Below are 5,998 nucleotides of genomic sequence, written 5' to 3'. Positions count from 1 at the left end.
AATGTCTAACTCTATTAATTTGGGTCATCTCTTTCTTTCAGTTAATTAGTCCATTGTCAAACATATCTAATAGCTATTTTTTTTCATTATATGACTTTTTGTTTTCTTCTAAAGTACCTTTACTAAAAAATAATTATCACACGATAAAATTTGCTCATTTACTATGACTATTTCAATGAATTTAATATGTTCACATGACAGAGTCAGTATCATCACAGTGTCATTTTAAGACACCTTCATCATTCCCAAGAGAAACCAAGCACACATAAGCAGACATTCTCTAACCCGCCTCCCAACCCTAGCCTAAGCCCCAGAAAATTTCCTAAACACACCATCTGTGAATCAGATAGCAATTCTATCCTCATCTTGACTTTGAACTTCTGAATCTCTAAGACTTTGAGAGATAAACTTTTGCCATTCATAACCCACTGTGACAGTTTGTATATGCTTGGTCTAGGAAGTGGCATTATTAGGAGGTGTGGCCTTGTTGGAGTAATTGTGTCATTGTGGGCATGGACTGTAATACCCTAGTCCTAGCAGCCTGGAAATCAGTCTTTCCTTAGAGGCCTGCAAACGAAGTTATAGATCTCTCAGCTCCTCCTACACCATGACCGTCTGAATGCTGCCATACTCTTGCCTTGATGATACTGGACTGAATCTCTGAACTTATAAACCAGCCCCAATTAAAGGTTGCCCTTATAAGAGTTGTCTTGGTCATGATGTGTGTTCACAGCAGTAAAACTCCAACTAAGACACCCACCCAGTACATTGTATTTGGTTTTAACAGAATGACTTGGCTAAACATTTGTAAATGTTTTATGGTTGTTTTAAAAGAATGTGTGATCTGGTATTGTGTGAAGAGTTCTATAAATGACAATTAGTTTCTCCTGATTGTTTATGTCACTGAGATATTCCATATTAATGTATTAGAAGACTCAATATTGCTAAGACAACTTGACTTGTAGATTCACCGTAATTTCAGTAAATTCTCAGTAAGATATTGCACAGATACAAACTGTATAATTCTAAATATTAAACAGAAAACTAAAAATATATGATATTAAAATATGAAAAAAGCAAAATTCATGGTTCATTTTACTCAATTTGAAGGCTTACTATATAGTATTACAGAAGTCAAATCTGTCTGATATTGGCAAAATAATAAATAACATCAACAGATCAGAGTAAGGTTTAAAACTCTATGACATCCTACCTTTTGTTATGAGTTCTTAGATACATCACCAAAATTACAATGTGTGGAAGAAAACTAGTAGTTATAATAAAACCAAAGAACTTATACTTTGCCAGAAATCATATTAAGGAAAATATTGTAAAATATATATGTGTCTCATAAAGACCTTATATCCAAACTATTCAAAAGGTTTCTAAGTCAACAGTATGAAACTACAGTCCAACTTTAAAATGGATGAACTATCTGAGCAAGCAACTCACCAACGAAGACATCCACATAATAACAAAACATAACAAGATAGAGTCATTTTTATTAGTAAATTGCAAATCAAAACGACAGGAGCAACACCACACACGTATCCATCTGAGGATGTAGTGAGTGTTAGAGGAACGTGTTGGCAGTGGTTACATGACCCTTTGAAGAAATGATGACAGACATGTACTTCAAAATACAATGATAAATGTTAGATTTATGTATACAATAAAAATTAAATGCTACTTAAATTTGCTTACATAATATTTATAATTACAAAGATAGAGCATAGATTTGTGGTTTCTGTAGAATGTACATATATCAGTATATAACTGTGTGTACAGATGCACATTTAGTGCTTCAGAAACGAGCACAAACTAGATGCAGTTGTTCAAGTTCTAGGAACTAATTTATAGGCTGATTCTCTTCCATGTATGAGAAAACAATTTAATGATATACTAAGCTCAGAATTAGATTTCTTTTGGGGAGTGTGGCCTCCTTTTTCTTCCTTTTAATTGAAAATAGATTCTTCTCTCATACAATGCATCTCAACCACAGCTTCCCCTCCCTCTGCTCCTTCCACTCCCACCTCCCCTCTTACCCAGATCCACCCCCCTCCATTTTCCTCCAAAGAAGACTAGGCCTCTAAGAGACAACAACCAAACAGGTCAAAACAAGATACAAGAAAACAAGGCAGAAACCTTCATATGGAAGCTGGACAAGGCAGCCTAATAAGAGGAAAAGAGTCCAAGGGTTAGGCAAAATAAGTCAGATACACACTCACTCCTACTCTTAGGAGTCCCACAAAAACACCAAGGTAACAGCCGTAACATATTCACAAGATCTGATGCCGGTGATCCATGAAGTCCCATGCTTGTTGTTTCAGTCTCTGTGAGCCCATATGATCCTTGCTTGGTTGATTCAGTGGGTGGTGTTCTGGTGTCTTACATCTGCTCTGAATCCTACAATCTCTCCCCTCTGCCTTCTGCAGGGTTCCCTGAACTCCTAGGGGAGGTACCCAATGAAGACTTCCAATTTAGGCTCTCTCTTGTCTTAATGTCGGGTTGTGAGTCTCTGTACCCACTCCCATCTCCTGATGGAGGAAACCTTGCTGAGGACAATTGGACAAGGCACAGATCTACGACTATAACAGATATCATGAGGAATCATTTCATTGATTTTGTTTGCCAGTTGTGTTTTGGTATTTCCCTAGGTATCTAGGGTCCCTAGACTCAAGTTCCTGACCATACTAGCCAGCAAAATTAGATTTCTTATACCTCATATAAAAGTATTGTGATCAAAATTTATTATTTAATTATTAATGAAGACAATTATTTTTGTTCCACTGTTTATCCCATTCTTTTATAGACTGAAGGGTCTGAAATTTGAGACTAGGAACATAGGGTCTGTGTTGTCGATAATAGTAGGAGACTTAAAAGATCATTATGTTCCCTTTATTGGGGTACAGAGTTAGAGAGTAGGGCAATCAATGCAGTCCTTGGGCCAGTGAGATGTCTCTTGCTACCAAGCCTCATGATGTAATCTAGATCTGCAAATTACATATAGGAGGAGGACATATCTAATTCCCAATTGGTCCTCTAATTTTCCCACAGAAGTAAATAAATAAATCCTGACTGAAGTCTGTCTCATCATAGTTCAGAAGGGGCCATAAACCTAACTGAGAGCCATTTCTTCATGTCTGAGTTACATGATTAGGGTTCATGTCTTGCTATTTGGAGTAACAGTCACATTAGGTCTTTGGTCTATTGGTTAATACTACCACAGGAGGAAGTCTAAACTGTACCTTTGAATTTGCTGTTCCATCATGCCCCCACTCTCATAGCTTGTAAATCAAAACAATTATTGCTTCTTAGGGGGTAATAGTAAAATTCAGTACAGTCATCAAAGACATAGTATACAGAAATTATCTCTATCATCTCCATTTAAAGTCTCCAATCTGACTTGTCCAGGATAGATCCTGCAGAGTATCTATAGAGTAGTGCAACGTTACCAATTAACAAACCCAAGCACAGCTTCTTGGCTAAACATAATGGTGATGGGTAAATTAAGACCTTAGAAGTATGCTGTGCAACCACTGATCTACCAAATGGTGTGTGTGTGTGTGTGTGTGTGTGTGTGTGTGTGTGTGTATGTGTGTGTATGTGTGTGTGTATACCTTTATATGTAAATATAATATCTATTTTCTCCAGTAGAGTGACACTGGCTATATCAGGAACACTCTAAGGCAAACTCCATTCCCTGAAGTAGTTGGCCAACACAAAGTAGACTTTATTTTGTTAATACATTTTTTCATAGATTTTAGATTACATTTTTAGTTTTAAATATTTTTCATATAATATATTTTGGTCATATTTTTCTTCTCCTACAACTCTTCTCAGATTTTCCCCATCTCCCTACCCACTCAACTTCCTGTTTTTAAAACAACAAACACACAAACAAACAAACAAAACAGGAATCCATCAAAAACTGAAAATCAAAACATGAAAATAACATAAAAAGAAAGTCAATAAGACAAAAAATTGATTTTCCCTTTCTTAGCTGGATCAGTTACAAATGCTTCATTGTTAGGGTAGGACCTTGTACTCCTCCCTCTCAGTGCTGGAATCTTGTCTGGTGTGAGACTACGCAAGTGTTTAACATGCTGGCACAGTCTTTAGTCATTTGTGTTATGAGTCCTGTAGCTTCTCGGAAGACACTTTTTCTTTGGTGTCATCCACCACCTCTAACCATTAAAATATTTCTGTCTTCTGTCCTGAAGAGATCCTTGATGTTGGAGGGGAGGATTTGATAAACACATTTAAGGATAAGTACATCAAAGTCCTCATTCTCTGTACAGTGTCCAGTTATGGGACTCTGTTAATTACCATTTACTGCAAAAAGAAGTTTCTCTTGATAAGACTTGAGCAATGTATTGATCCATGGGTTGAAAAATAAATCATTAGAAGTCACATTATTGCTATGTTCCTTTAGCAAAATAATAGTAGTATGTTTTCCTTTAGGCCCATGACCTATCTAGTTTTAGGTTGCTGGCCACTTTAGCAGTGTCATGTATGGGCTCATCTCATGGAGTGGACCTTACATCCAAAATCTCATAATATGTATGTGATTATTGCACCACTGTATCTTACAGGTAGGTCTCTGTTGTAGGTTGCATGGTTTCTATCTGGGGGATACTGATGATTACTATTCTCCTCTAGTAGCAGGCAGTGCCAGTCAGTAGGGTTAAAGCTTCTAGCTGGGAGCCAGCTTGATCTCTCCATGTTAAAAAACATGAGTAAGCCGGGCGTGGTGTCGCCCGCCTTTAATCCCAGCACTTGGGAGGCAGAGGCAGGAGGATTTCTGAGTTCGAGGCCAGCTTGGTCTACAGAGTGAGCTCCAGGACAGCCAGGACTACACAGAGAAACCCTGTCTCAAAAAAAACCAAACACACACACACAAAAACAACCCTGAGTAAGTTGTGTCTTTGGAACTAAGGCCTATGAGGTTATGGATAGTAACCAATAGCTTTGGCAATACTCTGTGGTTTTATGGGTTATCTCCTAGATATCTACTGGCCTTTGGCCAATGGCTCAACAAGATGTAACCCATTTCTAACACCTAATGTTTTATTTATTGGCATAAGATGTCTAGTTGATTCATTGTCTCCCCCTCTAAATGGTGACTCTTCTAATTTCCTTTTATTTATATAGAATATAAATATTCTAGGAAGCTTCTACAGTAGAATGTTTTTATATAGTGCATTAAAAGGTTTTTAATGTTAGCTGTCCCTATTTTTCGCTGTTGTTTTTTTTTGGGGGGGGGGGTTGTTTGGTTTTTGTTTTGGTTTTTTTTTGTTTTGGTTTTTTGGGGTTTTGGGGGTTTTTTTTTTTGGTTTTTTTTGGTTGTTGTTGTTTTTCCTTGAGACAGGGTTTCTCTATATAGCCTCTATAGTTCGAGGCCAGCCTAGAACTCACTCTGTAGACCAGGCTGGCCTCGAACTCAGAAATCCACCTGTCTCTGCCTCCTAAGTACTGGAATTAAAGGCGTGCACCACCACTGCCCAGCTAGCTGTCCCTATTTTATATGCCCGAATTCCCTAGGTCCATATTCCTCCCCTACCCATTCACCTCCTTTTCCCATTTAATTCTCCAATCTTAGTTTCCCCTTTATCTCTTTTTAACACTACATTCTACTTGGAAGATCCCCTCCTACCCTCAGGTCCCTTACAAGCTATAGAACCTCTGTGGTTGTTCAAATTGAAACACATATCTAAAGCTGAAAAGCTAATATCCACCTGTTATATATCTTCTAAGAGAAATGATACAGTATGTGTCTTTCTGAGTGTTGGTCACCTCACGCAGGATGATTGCTTCTGATTCCATCCACTTACCTGCAAGTTTTATAATTTTGTTTTGTTTCCACAACTGAATAATATTCCACTGTAAAAATACACCACATTTTTTTTAAATTTTTAATATTTTTATTACATATTTTCCTCAATTACATTTCCAATGCTATCCCAAAAGTCCCCCATAGCGCCCCCCACTTCCCTAC

Source organism: Mus caroli, chromosome 13 (assembly GCF_900094665.2).
Source record: "Mus caroli chromosome 13, CAROLI_EIJ_v1.1, whole genome shotgun sequence".
Classification (NCBI taxonomy): domain Eukaryota; kingdom Metazoa; phylum Chordata; class Mammalia; order Rodentia; family Muridae; genus Mus; species Mus caroli.
This window is presented reverse-complemented; position numbering follows the sequence as displayed.